We start from the raw sequence: 19,242 nt of genomic DNA, 5'->3' as shown, positions 1-19,242 counted from the left end.
GGACAGATGTCCTCTGTGCAGTTCCTTGGGAACTAAAATGCAAATATTGATGTGCTAATATCACTGGACCCTAGTTTCATTGATTGTTTCTATCTTCATTATCCTCTATTATTCCCCATAAAAAAAATCCATTTTTAGTTAAGAAATCTGATGCACATAATACAACTGATATCAAAGGTTTAATGGGCTTGCCATCAATAAATTGAATTAAATCTCTGCTTAAAAGTAATGATTCTTCAGACGGGGCAATAGATAATAAGACCATGGCAATAGAACATTCAGTGGATGATTCTTACACCCTGAAACATAACATTATGGCTAATTGGTCATTGCTACCTATTCTTTTAGATGTATTGGTTATGTCTTATAAATATCTCAATTCTAGCTCACTTGCTTCAAGAGAAAGTCTTTATTGGCAGTATGACACATCATTAAACTATACAATAGTGGCTTCCCTGGTGGTGCAGTGGTTGAGAATCTGCCTGCCAATGCAGAGGACACGGGTTCGAGTCCTGGTCTGGGAAGATCCCACATGCCACAGAGCAAGTAGGCCTGTGAGCCACAACTACTGAACCTGCGCGTCTGGAGCCTGCGCCCTGCAACAAGAGGCCGTGACAGTGAAAGGCCTGTGCACCACAATGAAGAGTGGCCCCCGCTAGCCGCAACTAGAGAAAACCCTCGCACAGAAACAAAGACCCAACACAGCTAAAAATAAATAAATAAATAAATAAATTTTAAAAAATATGCTTTGCTGAACTCCCCCCCAAAAAAAAACTATACAATAGGGCAACATCTTTCAACTTAGACAATGCTAAAGAACATATCGTGTCAAATCGTCTAATAAAAAAGCTCTACCCAAGTTCCCACTCAGTAACACTCATACAAGAAACAAGTTGTGACTATGAAAATATCAACTTTCTTGTCTTTTGCCAATCTTAATCCCAAGCATCTTTCTTTTTCATTTTGCTTTCGTTTTCCCTTAATTTTCCAGTGGTCTCTTAAATTATGTCCCAGTAAAGCTATGACTTTCTCTTCGTTATATGGTTTAATAATAACATATAACTTGTTTTCATATTGAAAAAACTAGCAGGGAAGAATAACTGGAAGGAGAAATTGAGCAATGATATGTAAGTTTGCTGCCATCTATAGGCTGGCAGTAAATTCCTGGGCAAAATGAACCTTGAGGACTAGGCTCACCCACACTGTTTATACAGGACCCAGGTGTTTCCTGACAATTAAGAATCCTAGGAATTTTAGGAGAAGGTCTGGTCAATATCACTTTGCTTAATTTATCCTTACATAATACTTGGTTTGAAGACATATGAGTCAAAAGTGAAAGAAGTATAAGTCAAAATTACAAGTTTAAAGTAATATTAGGATAGGCAATTCTTTAAAATGTATATGTTTTCTGTTTAGTTGACTATCAGCAAATTTTTTAAAGCAAGAATAAAATTTAAATATTAAGGTAAATTTATTTTGGTCACTTGAAATAAATTTGGAAGTCATATATCGTTTACCATTTGATATCCTATATTCTCTAGACAGTAATTAAATTATCTTCTTTATCTTTATATACCATCTTTTTTCCTAAAAATCTGAATCATGCTTAGTATTTACAACTACTAAGTAAGGGAAGAATATTCAAAACACTCCTTTGAAATTTGTTCATATATTTATTCACAGATTTTTCTTTGGCCTTAAATACCCAATCCAGATTTTGACAAGATCTCTGATCTATACAGGTACTTGCAAAATATTCTTCCTTCCTCAGTCTTCTGCCTCTGGATTTAAAAGCCATTGTGGGACCCTGTGCAGAGTGCCCCAGGGGTGATGCCTGGAGGAAAAGCAGCCAACTAGGTCATGGCTCAGATAGCATTTCTTGAAATGTGCAAAATGTAACAGACTTGGACAGGGCAGTGCTACAGGCTCTGCTAGAGGCTTGCCAAAGGGACCAGCAGCAGTTGTCACCACAGGTGGCTTCCAAATACATCCCAGAGGAAAGACAGAAATCAATTGCTAATCATTCTATCTCATCCCTGCTGTTAACACATGTCTGAAAGTCTCTCCTAGCACTGTCTTAACTGCCTTGGGTTAGAAATGTATTGTTCAAGGCTTATCTCCTTAGCTAGATTGTCGACTATGACTTAACAATAGTGGCTTTGTGCCCTTATGGTCAGACTTACAATGTTTTGAGCCTATTAGAAACAATAAATGGTTATTAGAAACAATAAATGGCTGAAAAGACTGAGAAGCTGAAAACTGCCACTGTGAATTAAAATCTAGAACACCTACATTACTCATGGTAAGGATTAGAAATGGGTTCTCTCCAACCATCTCCAGCAAAGTAGAAAGTGTATCAATCCTTGCCAATTAAGAGGCTGTATCTGCCTAATCCTCCTTATTTTTGTCTATACACATCTTTTTTAAGTTTTTTCCCCAGACATTTAGAACTTGCCTTACACCTATGGGATTATAGCAACACTGGTTATCTTTTTATTTTTTTTTATTGTGGTAAAAGTCACATAATATAACAAATACTATTTTAACCATATTTAACTCTACAGTTCAGTGACACTAAGTACATTCACATTGTCGTGCAACTCTCACCATCATCCATTTCCCAAATTTTTCACCTTCCTAAACTGAAACGCTGTTCCCCTTGAACACTAACTCCCCATTCCCTTTCCACATCCCCCCACCCTCCAGCTTCTGGCATCTACCAATGTACTTTCTCACTCTATGAATTTGACTATTCTAGGTACCTCATATAAGTGGAATGAAACAGTGTTCGTCTGCACCTAAGGTATATTGGAATGCATTTTTTAAGGTTAACTTAATATATGTCACGCAAACAGATTGTACCTTCTTTTTTTTTCTGCTGCGCTATACAGTAGACACTCAACAGCCATCTACATCATACAAGTAGTGTACATACGTCAATCCCAATCTCTCAATCCATCCCATCCCCCCATCCCCCTTGGTGTCCATACGTTTGTTCTCTACATCTGTGTCTTTGTTTCTGCTTTGCAAATAAGGTCATCTATACTATTTTTCTAGATTCCACACATATGTGTTAAAATATGATATTTGTTTTTCTCTTTCTGACTTACTTCACTCTATATGACAGTCTCTAGGTATATCCACATCTCTGCAAATGGCACAATTTCATTCCTTTTTATGGCTGAGTAATATTCCATTGTGTATATCTATGTACCGCATCTTCTTTATCCATTTGTCTGTCGATGGACATTTAGGTTGCTTCCTTGTCCTGGCCATTGTAAATAGTGCTGCACTGAACATTGGGGTGCATGTGTCTTTTTGAATTATGGTTTTCTCTGGGTATATGCCCAAGAGTGGGATAGTTGGGTCATATGGTAGTTCTTTTTTTTTTTTTTCTTTTTGCGGTACACAGGCCTCTCACTGTTGTGGCCTCTCCCATTGCAGAGCACAGGCTCCGGACTCACAGGCTCAGCAGCCATGGCTCATGGGCCCAGCCTCTCCATGGCATGTGGGATCATCCTGGACCAGGGCACGAACCCTTGTCCCCTGCGTCGGCAGGCGGACCCTCAAACACTGTGCCACCAGGGAAGCCCTGGTAGTTCTATTTTTAGCTTTTTAAGGAACTGTTCTCCATAGTGGCTGTATCAATTTACATTCCCACCAACAGTTTAAGAGGGTTCCCTTTTTGCTCACCCTCTCCAGAATTTACTGTTTGTAGATTTTTTGGTGATGGCCATTCTGACTGGTGTGAGGTGGTACCTCATGGTAGATTTGATTTGATTGGGTTGTTTGTCTTTTTGATACTACTGATATTATTTGAGAGCTTATTATATTCCTAGGACTGTGGCTGGTTGTGAAACACTAGAGTGGATACCTTGGAGCATGTTTACTCCATCCAATTCAGTCAACATGCATTTCACTGTTTGAGTATTGTTAAATCCCATAGTCAAGTTGTGACTTTGACTCTTACACCTAACTCTATCTTATATGATTCTGTCATAGAAAGATCACTGGATTAGAAGTCAGAGGGCTTAGTGCTAGCGTTGGTTCTTCCACTTACTGAATGTGGAATTAGTAAGTCACTTAATTCCATTAAGCCTCAGTTTCCTTGCATATATAAAGGAGCTAATGTTTTTTAAAATGTTCCTTAAAATGTGTTCATGTATGTGAAAGAAATATGTAAACTATAAATGCCTATAAACACGTAGAGATCAATCAGTATTATTGTTACCAAATTAATACTGGAAATCAGTGGAGTGATGAGAGCCACTCACCTTCCAAAGCAAGCTACATACTTCCTTTCCAAGAGTCTTCCTTGACTCCTTTAGCCTAAGTCAGGATTTCTGGCTCTCAAATTGTCTTTAGTATTCTCTGATTTGCTTCATATATATATACCAGTTTTCCCTAACTTGCTCATTGAGATCAAGATTTTTTTTCTAAGAAAGGACTTCTATCATGTCATGTTCATATACACTATACTTAATGGGGAACTTGGTACAAAAGAGGGGTAAACATATAAGTATAATCATACAAGGAATCTTTGCTGTGTATCAAATCCTTCTTCTGCACCAATTCAAAATAATCTTGCTCTACCTTTACTCGAATCATGGCTGCAGGAACCAATTTCTCCTAAGCTTCCAATGGCTTCTCTTCTGGCAGGTATAACCTCTGCCTGAGATCAGTGAAGTAGCTTTTACTTGCTGCCCTGGGGCTTCCTCTCTTATACTTTGGCAGCTGAACTATGTGTGGGGTGGGCGAGGGGGGATGGAGGTCAATGTCCATGGGGCAGATAAGTGTTTCCCCCTTTCATTCCTAAGGGAATGTTTGAGTGATAATAATGTGGCATTGTAGGTTCATCAATTGTAACAAATGTACCAGTCTGGTGGGAACTACTGATAGGGACAAGGGCATGCATGTGTGGGAGCATTGAGCATATGGCAAATCTTTGTACTTCTCTTTCAATTTTGCTATGAATTTAAGACTTCTTTTAAAAATTAAGTCTTAATAAAGAAAAAGAAAAGAAGCATTAAGTCAGCCATCAGCCACTGCAAACCCCTCTACCACCACTATCACCAAAGAGACAATTCACACTGCTCCTCAGAAACCATGAGCAGCAACCCCAAAACCATCGCAATGGGAAGTGGCGAGTCTGGACTTGAACCCAGGTATTTTTTTAAACTAATGGCACCAAATTCGACTGTATAGCAGACATCCTGTAGGTGAGGATAAAAAGATTCCTTCTGGGCTTCCCTAGTGGCGCAGTGGTTGAGAGTCCGCCTGCCAGTGCAGGGGACACGGGTTCGTGCCCTGGTCCGGGAAGATCCCACATGCCGCAGAGAGGCTGGGCCCATGAGCCATGGCCGCTGAACCTGCACGTCCGGAGCCTGTGCTCTGCAACGGGAGAGGCCGAAACAGTTAGAGGCCCGCATACTGCAAAAAAAAAAAAAAAAAAAAAAAAAAAATTGCATCAAAATTTCCATGGCTTACCTCAATAGAAGTTTATTTCTCTAATACACCTGTGCAGGTATCCTTGGTCATAGGAGGATGTCCTCCAAGTGATACTTTGAGGATGCAAGTTCTTTCCATTCTGTGCCTTCTTCTCAGTTGACTGGGGCCTCAATATTCTTTGCATCCCCCAGAGGAAGGACAAGCAATAGGGAGAAAACATATCTAGCTCATTAGATACATTAGCACGAAAAATGAAACTTATCACCCTCTCTCATATTCCACACATAAGAATTAAACACTTGGCCCCACCTCAATGCAAGGCAGTCTGGGAAACATTCTGATAACATGGCCACTTTCCAGCCAAAATAGGGGCACAAATTTTGATGTATAACTGTCTTTGTCACAAATCTCAAACTAATCCTTCAGCCAGGATGGTGATATTTTATTTCAGTGATACTTATCCCATAAGAATAAAAAACAACCAAGAAGGAAATATGAAAGATGCAAATTGTAGTCACTTTAGGACTGGGAAGCTATGTTCATCTTGGGCAAATGATTTGAATTTACATAGAGGATCTTGTCCTTTTTGATGACAGGAAATTTTTTTTCCTTCCGAAAATGATTTCTCTTGAATAATAAATAGAGACTAGGGGTTAATGGCTGCATAAGAGTAGAGTACCTGGAAAAATTTGTTGCCATGACAATGTAATTCACATTATTAATTACTTTTATTTACTTCCTCTTTTTCCAAACAGGTGAAATTTAAGAAAAGCTTAAAATAACTTCAAAATGCCCCAAAACTAGGAGATTTTCATTAAGATCATAAATAGTCATCTTTCTACCACTTGAAAATGATTAGAAATAAAGGAAATAAATTTTCCCTGTAGTCAGCTTAGATGCACACTGATTTTATTTGAGACAAAATACCCTGTTTTTAACCTTGAGCAATGTGCTCATACAGGTACATGATATAGCAGTTCATGTCCAGTTTGCCCTCTGTATAACATATATATTAAGTGTGCATATTTTATGTGTGATTTTGAATAAGGAAGGATAAAGTAAAATAAAATAGCAATAATGGCAGTGTTTAGAACACTGAAAGTTGGTACAATTTAACCCAGAATATTGGGAGAATGGCTATTAATTTCAGGTTCATTAGCTTAATAAAATATTCCTATATATACATAGTTCCCATTTACTAAATTGCATTATTCCTGTCCTAACTTGTAACTCCAGAATGCTAAGGGGATTATAATCCTTACTACTTACTGCAAAAAGAAGAGAAAAAAGGTAAAAAATTAGATTTTTCAATAATATACTAATGCTCCCAGACCATGAAGTTTCATTTTGCCACCTACCTTCTCCCTCCATATTTAATCTCCAGCTTCCTTTTCCACAGGATATTAAAATCTGTACTTTTTTTCCTTTTCTTTCATTCAGAGGAATAGGAAGAGAGAAAGGGGCATACTCCTCACCATCGTCTCTCTCATTTCCAGTTTTTCTTTCTTTACTGCTTGGACCTGTTGGAGGGAATTATGTGATAGAAGGGATTTCTCAAAACCATGAGATACTAGTCCTTCCTAATGTTAACAGGTAGTATAGGGAAAATTTCTTCTTCCACATGCCTAGGATTTAGTAGTATAAGCAAATTAAATAGTTTTGTTTCTCTCTATTTCCTTAACTGTAAGATTTCCAGTAGCTTGCAATTACAAATATGCCTTCTGACCATCAAAGAAGTGGAATACGTAGGGGTTTCCCAAAGTTATTTGTAATGGAACCCTTCTTTCCAGACATCTTACAAGATTAATACTGAGTTGAATGTTCTCTGGGAAACACCAAATCACACTCTCATACAGACTCTCAGGGACCCATTAAATCTTTTCTCTATTATTGCCTAATTTGAGCCATATTTCAAATATTATGCCGTTCTCTACCCCACTTCCTTTTATGCATGGCTCCAATATTTGTTTCAATGACTTATTTTATACAAAACCAGCTAAAACACTCTTTGCCCTGTATAGAAAGATATCTTTGCTAGGGTAGGAGAGCAGAAAACATGATTCACTAAGTTTTTGGTTTCAGTATGGCTCCTTTGCTTCATTGACTATAAATTTGAAAGGCAAGACATTATCCTTGCAATAGAAGCTGCACAGTAGTAATACTCATAGCTCTCTGATATTCAGCCCAACACCAGGGAAGAAAGCACATTACATAGCAGATGGAAAATGGTCCCTTTCTGAAACCTTTTATTTTAACAGTGACTTTTTGAGATCAACTTAGACCTACAGGAGAGTTTTCAAAGTAGTATAGGGAATTTCATATAGTCTACACTCAGCTCCTCTTATGTTAGCATCTTACATAACCATAGAACTTTAATCAAAGCTAAGAAATGAACTTGGGACAATATTATTAATTAAAGTACAGAACTCATTAGAATTCTACCAATTTTTCCTTATGTCTTCTTTTTGTTCCAGGATCCAATCCAACATTGTATTGAGTTGTCACATCCCCTGTAATCTGTGCCCAATATTTTGTCTTTTCTTGTCTTTCATGACCTTGACAATTTTGTGAAATGTTCCTGTACTTGGGGTTGTCTGATGTTTTCTCAGAATTTGATTGAGATTATGCATTATTGAAAATGATACTGCAGAAGTGCTATGCCCTTTTTCAGTGCATGACAGCTAGGAGTTAACAATGCTGATATGTACTAGCAATGATCTTAACTTTGATACTTTGTTAAAATGCTGTGTGCTGGGATTCTCCACTGTAAACTTTTCTTTTTCTTTATAATTACTAAATATTTTGGAGAAGATACTTTGAGAACAAGCAAATATTCTTTTTTCTGCTTAAATTTTCTTACTCATTTCAGCATCCATTGGTGGTTCTTGTCTTTGGAAATTACTACTGTGGCATTCTAATGGTGATTTTCTAACGTCTTTAATCTTTCCATAGTTATTCATTGAAATTCTCCAGTAAGGAAGATTTGTTGCATTTCCTTCATTTATTTATTCAGTTATAAATTTATATCAATATGAATTTGTAGTTACTTAATTCTTTAGGTTATAATCCAATGCTATAGTTATTTATGGCATTGCTCAAGTTATTCCAAGCAGAAGCTTTTAACAAGCACTAATTAAAAGCAATTACGTCATCTTTATAGAGTGTTTTAGAACTCTGCATGTTTAATGGGACAAGTTCAGTGACATGGGTGGTAGGGATGGAAATGATTTGTTCTGGGAGCCCTCCCTATGCTTTGGATGAATTGTGTGCAGACTACAGACACTTATGTATGTATTGGCGTTGTGTTCCACGTTCTCTCCTGCCCCTGTTGATCTGTGGCACCAGATGAACCGACCTCTGGCAAAGGTCATTCTCAACCATTGTTGCTGTATGTGCATTATAAGCACTTGATGTAGACCTTGGTCACTTTTGAATATCGGTCATCTAGTAGACCCATGAAAGAGTTTCTTTTCTGGATACCACCATTGTTCTTTCTGCACTTATATGCTCTACCTGGCAAATTAAATGGACATGATTATAAGGACAAATAGCCTTTACTTGCTCATTCCAGATGCCTTCTCTTATTCATCAAAGAGAAGTACTGGCTCATTCAAACCATAAAGACTTTACCTTGAGCATCAAGTAATTGTGTAAGCCAAAACATGCACTTCCACTTAATGTTATATCTGCGTGTCATCAATGCAATCACACATTTAGCTAATCTCAACCTTTATAGAGGGGATGGTTTTGAGAATTGTTTTAAGTCTAGGGAGAAAGAATCAGTTTCTTTTCTTCTTTCTTTTCTTTGTATTATTTATAAGTTTCATACAATTGTTCATCCCTTTAAATAGAAGAAATACAAAAAGACATCTCTCAGGAAATATGAGTAACTTTATCAAAAGAGCAGGTGTACCAAAGATGCCTTGCTCTACTGGAGCAGGAACAACTATATATGCAGGGCTCTGCTCTTAGCACTTTACATGTATAATTGATATAATCTCCTAACAACTTATGATACAGAGGCTATTATTTCATCCAGTTTACAGATGAGAAAACAGAGACATAAAGTTAAGCAAATCACCATTGCTCAGGTAGTCATGGGTGGTGGGCATAGCTTTGAGTTCAAGGGTTTGGCTCCAGAGACTACATCTTAATCATTGAACACATAATAAATCTCAGTTCTAAAATTTTACCAGTTGTGAAAACTTGGGCAAATTTCTTTTCTGAACCTATGTTATTTGTGAAATTAAGGAAATGTCTGTTTTCAGGATTCTACCAAGGATTCAGTGATGTATATGAACGGGTTAGTCCAGGGACTACCACAATGTTGATACCCAATGAATAGTATATCTTTCAGATTCTGCACTCTTAACCAGTAATATACTTCCTAACCATTAATATATGCCATTTGGTTTTATTTTCTTGCATTTCTTTGGCTTCTCCCTCATCCCAGTAAAGCCTTCACTTATCAGGCTTAGCAATAACTGTTATTATATTAAGTAGGAAAAGGGAGAGAGAAAAAGGAGGAGAAAAACTCATTTTTATGTAGTATTATCCAAATGTCTGTTCTGAGTGAATATTTATATACATATTCAATGTATATATATGTATTTAATCTTTATAAAATCCCTAAGAGTTAGATACTATTATTATTGTATATTTTTTAGAAAAGGCAACTGAGACCCACAAAAGGCAAGTAATCTATGAATTTATCTCACACTAGCTAGTAAGTAGCAGAACTGGGCTTTGAACCAAAAAAGTCTACTTCCAAAGTCTGTGCTACTAAACACAAAAGGATACCAAATATATTATTTGGTCATCTTAGCCTGAACTTTGTATAATCAGTCACCTGAGACATAAGAGCGTCCTCTATGACCATTATGGGTTATAAGTTATAAGAATGTCTTAGTCAATGACACTCCCTTTTGGCAATTTAGTGTCAGTTGGTTTACTCATTTTTTCCCTTCATTTAACACTTACTGAGACTCTGCCCTGTGTCAGGTTCTGTGCCAAATGCTAGGGGAAGGAAAGATGAAGAGAATACAGAAATAAGTAAGAAAAGATCTTGGTCTTCAAGAAGAAAGACTAAGACTTTTTTTCAATGGTTCCAACGGCTGCTACTGAATAGATGTTTTGAGATGTTTATCGAGAATCTTGGGAGGAAGCAACTTACCATGAAGTAGGAAGTAGGTACGGCTTCGTGGAGAAGGCAAGATGTCATCTGAGTATTAAAAGCTGCACAGAGAAAAATTCCACCTGTGTTGCAAGTGAGGCCAACAACTCACTCATGGTGTATTAAGGGGACTGTGGGAAGTTGGAAGTGCCTCCAATTAAAAGTACTTGGTGAAGGAAGGTGATGGAAGTGAGAACGTAGAACACAGGGAAATAAAGTTAGAGAAACAAGCAGGTTTCAGCAGATCTTGAAGAGCCATATACCAGAATGGAGTCTTGTTTTCTCTGGTGAAGAGGAGCCATTGCTGGTCAAAGAAAAGATACTCAACAGAAACAGCCCTGGACCAGGTATCAGTACCCATATGTTTTGTCCCAGGTTTGGCCAAAACCAGGCTCTGTGATGCTGGATGGAACAGTACTCCTTTCTGGACTTCAGTTACTCATTTGCAAAGTGAAGATCTAGCCTCCCATTATTTCTAGGATCCCTTCCAGCTCTAAAATCGTATCTATTTCCATAATTATCCACTTGCGGTCTTTGTATAGGAAGTGGTCTGAAACACATGGGGAAATGAAAAACACCACTGATCCCAACCAAAGATGCCAGGAACTTTCAGAGGTAATTGGTAGCATCCGTCATAGAGCATCAACATTTACTGCTCGGGGGCTGGGGTTCTGCTGCTGTTGCTGCACAGACTGGAACAACTCAGTTCTACCCAAGATTTAGCCTTTGCATTTCTACAAATTGTTATTCTAATGCCTGAGGGGATCAAGTTTCATAACTGCAACCCACTCTATCAGAGGGCTATTTGGCCCATGGTACCTTCATTCTTGAAGCAAAATGTTTTATTTAGCACTCAAGTTTCTCATGGGAAGAGGGAAAGATAGTTGCTCTGTGTTTGGATGCCTCACACAGTTTTTATAGCTGGAGAGGAAAAGAAAAAACTGTCACACTTTGTGTATATATTTGTTTAGCAGTTATATCCATTTCTTCTCTGAAATACCCTTTTGCAATATACATGATCACCAAATATTTGTTTTTCAGTCAGCAAATATTTAATGAAGCACTTTGGAGAACATTTACAATTAAACACACACACACACACACATACACACATATATACAGAGTTTAGGGGCCAGATATAAAGCTTCCTCTTTCCCAGGGCAAATAACTTAGCTGAAATATATCCCCTACCTGTAGTTCCCATGCTGGATGCTTTTTTCTCCAAAGTCGTGTATTAGTAGGCATCTGTGAAATCAAAATGCATGTCAGACTTCCTCTGTTCCCTTCAATTTTGTTCTTCTGGTGGAAAAATATGCCAGAAAGTGAGAAAATATTAGAGAATGCCAAGAAAAATTTCTTCCTGTTCAAATCCTGTGAGTTTGAGAGCAATCATTAAGGAGGCTTCCCTCCTTGGGACACCAGATTCACAGAGCAGAGGTCAAAGGTGAGCTTATATGAGCAGGTAGTTCTGGGTATCAAGGCCTCAGCCCCCAGCATTCTGGCTTAGCTACCCTGATCATCTCTTCGGGGAGAGCACAAGGACTCTGATATCGCCTCTCCTATTTCACTCATAAAGCACATTAGAATGTTTTCTGGTTATTCTACAGTTTCCATAACTTTGGTCATTTTTTTTTAATGTCCTAGTTTTCCCCTTAGTCCTATGTGTGACTTCCTACCCTGTAAGTGATGGAGATCTATATCCACAAAGTGTTTCAGCCAATCACTGTACACTTTCTGTATTCCTTTTATCCTGTTGTGGAGTCCTTTCCATTTGTACTTAATCTTTTCTTCTTTATCTCACTTCCAGAGCCAGCTTTTAAGGGGATAGGAGCCTCATAAATTCATTACCAAGGTTCCAGATTACTTTGGCTGTGTGGCTACAAGGCTAATATTTACACTGCAGCTGGTTATTGGGTAAAGGAAGACCAACTTTTTGTTTGTTTTGCTTCATTTCAGTATTGCTTTTCTCCAGTAAGTTCTGGTAAAGGGAAGGTATAATAATAGTAAAATTACAAACTCTCAAAAATCATCCTTGCACAAATGACACAAAGATATTGCCTAAACTACATTCCTGTGTGAATATTCCTTTTATTTCCCGGACAGCATGGAAGACCTAGTGAACATTTACTCGTATTTCAAGTCCAAGCCAAAGCATTCCCCTTGCATGACTTGTCCAGGGTGCTCAACCCTCTGTATGCACCAGAATGACTGCTGGTTCACACTGCATGGACTTTAGGTGTTTCCCTGTCTCTTTCTCAGACTGAGCATGACTACCTCCAGAGCAGGTATTGTGCTTTATGCCAATTTCCATCCAAAGCATAGGGGATGTTATTTGACATCTAGAAAACACTCAAAAGATACTGACTAGCTGGATAAATAAGTGAACAAAGTGATAGCTGGATTGATGATCAAAATTGAGCAATATGAATTATCTCAGTTCCAAAGAAGAAACTTAGCTACATTCAATTTGATTACTTGTGCCTTGTGTTTCACTCTTCTTTTGAAAAGGGTCAGTGATGAGCTCTAAAGAATATCATTTTTTTTCTCCCCAAGCAGAGAAAGGCCACTGAAATGAGTCCCTGAATGACTATCAAACCCTGGCTGCCCTCAAGATGCTGATTCACAGGGAATTCCATCATCACCCATCCCATTTCTGTATGTGTGTGTGTGTGTGTGTGTGTAGGGAGTGTATATCTTTGAGCACATCTAAATCAGGTCTTTTTTCCTGTACAATTTTAGGAAACAAAGGGAAAATATCTTGCTTAAATCTAACTTTGAAATTCCCTCTTCTCTTTCTGGTAGGAACCCATTCCCAGCAGACGTGAGACTTTCTGTATGGTCAAAACTTATACAACTATTCCTGAGAACTAGATAACTGGGTAAACAGGAGGAGAAGAGCAGCCAAATTTCTGCCTGGCAAGAAAGGGCCTGGGACCATCTATATTATCCCCTTTCCCTTAGCTTGTCCAGACTCTGACCATGGCTCTCTAATAGGCACGTTTCCATGTCAGTTTCTAAAAATCTCCTACAAGCTTCCTAACAAGGCGAGTCAGCAGGCACTTCTCTCATACTGACATCTACATTTTTAATAAGCATTCAAGTCATTCAGAAGCAGGTAGTCCTGTTCATACTTGGAGCAACTCTGTTCTTTTTTTTTTTTTTTTTTTTTTTCTTTTTGCGGTATGCGGGCCTCTCACTGTTGTGGCCTCTCCCGTTGCGGAGCACAGGCTCCGGATGCGCAGGCCCAGCGGCCATGGCTCACGGGCCCAGCCGCTCCGTGGCATATGGGATCCTTCCAGACCGGGGCACGAACCCGTGTCCCCTGCATCGGCAGGCGGACTCTCAACCACTGCTGCACCAGGGAGGCCCGCAACTCTGTTCTTAAGGCACCAAGAGTAAAATCGTCAGTTCTCTTTGGCTTCAAAATCTCCACTCAAACTTTCAGTTACTTCACTCAGGTCCACACCTCTTCAGAGCTCTTTACCCTTTCATTCATCCTTCACCTTCACCTTTTAAAGCCATCTTGCTTCCTATTCTCCATTCCCAGACTCCTAACCTATATCCCTTGTGGTCCCAGATTCTGGAAAAAAATCACCTAACTCTTCATTACAAAAGTAGGATGTCTAACTTCTCTGGCATCTCAATGCTTTTTTGACTTTTTCTATCTTATTCTACCCCAGTAAGGCTCTTCCAGTTAATCCTAACTTTCCTCTGTTCTCCACTGGTCTCTTTAACAGAAGTTGAGCATAACATTCAGCGTTCCAAGAACACAGAGCTCATCAAGTTAGAATCTCCTCATTTTCCCTTTCCTCTCCCTCCAACACTTCAAATGCATTTGGGAAACAATGACTACTCTCTCATTATCTTAGGTATTCATTTGTGTATGGGCTTTGAAATATCTCTGAAAAAAAGTTGTCTTTCACCTTTAAAAGCTGATTCCTTAACCTAGAGCTTAAAGAGCCTCACTTTACATAAGGCTCTTTACATAGAGCTTCTCCTACATTTCAACTTTTCCTTTTCCACGCTATACTTTCTCTCACTCTTAAAAATATCCCACCCTTAAAAAATATTTTTTTCTGCTGATCATCAAAACTACACTTCCACTGATTTCCTTCCATTCAACACCAATGTTTAAAACTCTATACCTGCTCTCTTTACTTCTCCCATTCATTCCTTAATCTCCTGACCCAATCTCTCAGCCGCTACAGTGAAACTCCTTTTATTGAGGTCACCAATAATAACTGAAATGTTAAATGAAAAAGTCTCATTGAAGACCTTATGCTATTTGAACATAATAGAATGAAACTTAGGTATCTTGAAACTCTCACCTCTCTTTGACCTGTGACACGACTGGATCTCCTTCCTCTCTCACTCTTCCTTCTTGTGGTAGAGATTGCTGGAACTCCATTATATCTACGGGAATCTCTTCCTCTTGGGCACACACTTAAATCACAATTTTCAGTCTTCCTGCAATTACATGTGGCCATGCAACTGAGTTCTGGCATTTGAATGTGAGGGAAAAGGGGGTGACCCACAAGAAGAAAGAACTCTCTGATTGACTATGTCAAGCAGAGTCTCTCTACTGATTTACATTGGATCGTGTCGTGAGCAAGAATTTAACACATTGTGTTAAGCCACTGATATTTTAAAAAACATTCAGCCTAACCTATTAATGCAATTCTTTATTCTTTCCTATGCACTCACTTTGTAAACCTGGATTTTCCTTGTGTTCTTGTTTGCAACTGTCTTCTCAGTATTTTTATATATTATCTTAGTAAAAATTTCTCTTTTCCTATGGTTCTAACCTCCCAGTCTAGCTCTGTCTAGCCCTACCTCTTTCATATCTGTGCTTACCTCTGGCCACTGAATTTCAACATCTGGATATTCTATAAATACCTCAAATTCAACATGACCAAACATAAAAACATTATCACCTCTGCCCACCATACCTCCCCCAAAAAGAAAAAGAAACAAACAAGCAAAAAAACAAAAGCAAATAAAAACTCAGGTGGGGGCTTCCCTGGTGACGCAGTCATTGAGAGTCCGCCTGCCGATGCAGGGGACATGGGTTCGTGCCCCAGTCCGGGAGGATCCCACATGCCACGGAGCGGCTGGGCCCATGAGCCATGGACACTGAGCCTGCGTGTCCGGAGCCTCTGCTCCGCAGCGGGAGAGGTCACAACGGTGAGAGGTCCGCCTACCGAAAAAAAACAAAAAAAACAAAAAAACCTCAGGTGGATAGACTGAGGCATAGATACATGGATAGCTATAAAATAAATCAAGCATAGACATGGATTTCAATATTTTTGTATTTTAAAAAATAATTTCAAATATTTGAAAATTTTTATAATAAAATACTAGAAAATTTTGAAAAACAGAAATCATTTATTCTTATTATTCTTATTATTTGTTCATAATTGATCGTAATAAGGTGACCAAACAATACCTCATTTTCCCTGACCCAAGAGGATCAGTAAATGGCAGATCAGACTGTATTGTCTCCCAGCAGCTCTTCTTCAAAATGTTCCCCAGGAAATACACTACACTAGTTCTTGGGAGTCAAACAAATTTTTGTAATACCGTAGACTTCATATTTTAGAGACTCAAAATGCATTAAGATTCTCACAGCAGTCCTGAATTTTTTAAATAGATTTTTTTTACCTCCCTCTCTCCAGTTTTTAAATTTATTTGAACATGGAATCCAGTTATCATGTAATATCCATCAACATCTAGTGTATACTGTAGAAAGTGCCAATCTAAATTTAAAACTAACTTCTCACCATTCCCTGAACATGAAGTGTTTATTCCTACTGCTAATCCTGGACAGTGTTGATTCCTTTCCGTGGAACATGCTTGCCTTCATCGCTGCCCGGTTAATGCATTCATGTCTGTAATTAAGCCTTTAGATCTAGGTTCTGTCACTTCCTAACTTTTTAATTCTAGAATAATTATTTAAACATTCTGAGCTTCCTTCCTCATTTCTGAAAAAAAATACATAACAATATCTACCTGACTGGGTGATACTGAAGTTTAATAAGATAATATTCTTCAAAATGGCAAGCCTATAGTCAACAATAAATATGCTTCCATTTGCTTTTATTTCAGGGATGTGGTGTAGTGAAGTATACATGAGATTAAAAAGCACACAGTGACTGTCTTTAAAAATGTATTTCCTTGGTGGTGGTTTATCTTTCCATAACTAAATGTACCTATAGTCATACTCTCTTGCTAAACAAATCATAAAAGTTCAAAACACAAAGCCCTTCAGTGAGTGTGCATTTTTCTCCTAATATAATGCAAATCATTCATAAGGCTTATAAGGCCCTTTGTGATGTGACAGGAGGGTTACAGATGTGCTGAAATACAGATGCTTTCATAAGCTGAGGGACATAATACTCAGGTTAATGGTTTGAGCTAGAAATAGCCCCTTTTATATGCTCCAAGGTGGCTGTGATAGATACTTTTATGTGTCAACCTGGCTGGGCTACAGGGTGCTGAGATATTTGGTAAAATATTATTCTAGGTGTTTCTGTGAAGGTGATTTTGTATGAGATTAACATTAAATCAGTGGACTTTGAGTAAAGTAGATTACTCTTCACAATGTGGGTGAGCCTCATGCAATCAGTTGAAGCCTTGAATAGATCAGAAAGACTGGCTTCTTCCTAGCAAGGGAGAATTCTCCAGCAGACTGCCTTTGGACTTCATTGTGATATCAATTCTTCCTGGTTATACAGAAGATTGCCTTCAGATTCAAGCTGGAACATTGGGTCCCCTGGGCCTCCCTCTTACCAACCTTTGGACTGGAACTGCAGCATATCATCTCTCCTAGGTTTCTAGCCCTCTGGGCTACTCTGCAAATTTGGACTTGACAGCCTCTATAATTGTATGAGCCAATTCCTCATAATAATCTTTCTGTACCTATGTCTATATCTATATCTATATCTATACCTACATCCTGTTGTTTCTGTTTCTATGAAGACCTCTGAGTAATACAGTGGCATAAAAATTTCACCATTTTCTGTGAGTTTCACTAAATGAAGAAATTTGGGAAACAAGGCTGGTTCTTGTTCTCAAATTCACTGTGGTATGCCTTCTTCCAGGTCTTTGGTTTCTGTTCTCTCTACCTGAAAATAGTTTTTGTTTTCCTAATTCCCTCATGGCTATCTAACCTCTGCTCAGCCATCAGTTCTCATCTTTAGCATTGTTTCTTCTGGTAGGACTTCCCACTTGCCCCCTGTGCAGCCCCACAAAACTGCATTAGGTGCTTCTTTTATCAGCTCCCTAATGTCCTGTTCTTGGCTCTGTCCTGGTTATTACTCCAGGGTTCTGTAACTGCCCATTTACTGACCTACCTCCCCACTAGATCCCAAGACACTTGAGTGAATAAGTCACTTGATCTGCTTCATGTTATATCCCTAACTCTTAGCTCAGTACTTACCTTATGACAGGTCCTCAAATGATATTTGTTAAATGAACAAATAAATAGAAAATATATCCACAGTTTCAAGAAGAAAAAATAGAGTTACAACTCAAAGCAATATAGAAACACTGCAACTCAAGAAAAATCAAGTGAAACAGAGTCCAGGACCAAAGCAGCAGCAAGACTTCTTGTTTCTCAGCAATGCAATTAAAATGGAGTAGGGTGTTTTCCTTATGTTAGCATCTGGAAGAAGGACCGTTCACACGGATGTGCTTTCTTTGTATTTAACATAATAATCAGCTTGGGAGTCCTTTTACATCAGAGGTCAAAAAATATTTTCTCTACAGTCTTATACATTATATATTTTAAGCCACATGGTCTTTGTTGCAACTACTCAACCCTGCATTATAGCACAAAATAATCCATAGACAATACCTAAGCAAATGAGCTTGTGTGTGTTCCAATAAAACTTTATTTAAGAATACTGCTGATGGGTCAGATTTGGCTCACAGACCATACTTTGCCTACCCCTGTTCTGGGTGAAAGTTTCTCATCCCATGAATGGGATTGACTGTTTGTATTGTTTCTCTATAAGCCATTATCATCAATCCCAAAACAGTTTCTATAATCACTATTTTCAGGGGGCCTGAAAAACTAATTGGTATTACTCTTCATTTTCACACTAGAGCACGTTGCAAGCAGTAGATTCCATTTGGATGATTCTTCCTTGAAGACACACAAAACCAAACTCTTTCCTGCACACACAGTAACTCTTAGAGAAAGCAAACCAGGGAACTGATGAACTTTACATTGGTACCACAGCTGGAATCTTAGATCTGGACCTTCTCTGACTGACATTGCCCTGAGACACAAGAAGAAGTTCTCTTCATAAGAAAATAAGTATAAGGTAAAACTGTCCCACAACACTGGGATCCCTCAGTGTGATAAAGGATATAAAAAGGATCTGTCATTTAGGAGAGAGATTTATTTGGAGAGAGCTATCTTTGTGTTGTGATCACTCCCCCTTCATAACAAAGGGGCGACTTGCTACTTTCTAACCCCAAGTCAAGTGAGTGAGTGTGTGTGTGTGTGTGTGTGTGTGTGTGTGTTGGGAGGAAGAGGAGAATTCAAAAGGAACACTCAGAAAGCTCCAAAAATTATTTCCTACATTGAGTAGACACAGAGGTCAGAGTGCAGGTAC

This window comes from Mesoplodon densirostris, chromosome 4 (assembly GCF_025265405.1).
Source record: "Mesoplodon densirostris isolate mMesDen1 chromosome 4, mMesDen1 primary haplotype, whole genome shotgun sequence".
Taxonomy (NCBI): domain Eukaryota; kingdom Metazoa; phylum Chordata; class Mammalia; order Artiodactyla; family Ziphiidae; genus Mesoplodon; species Mesoplodon densirostris.
Note: the sequence above shows the minus strand (reverse complement) of the source record.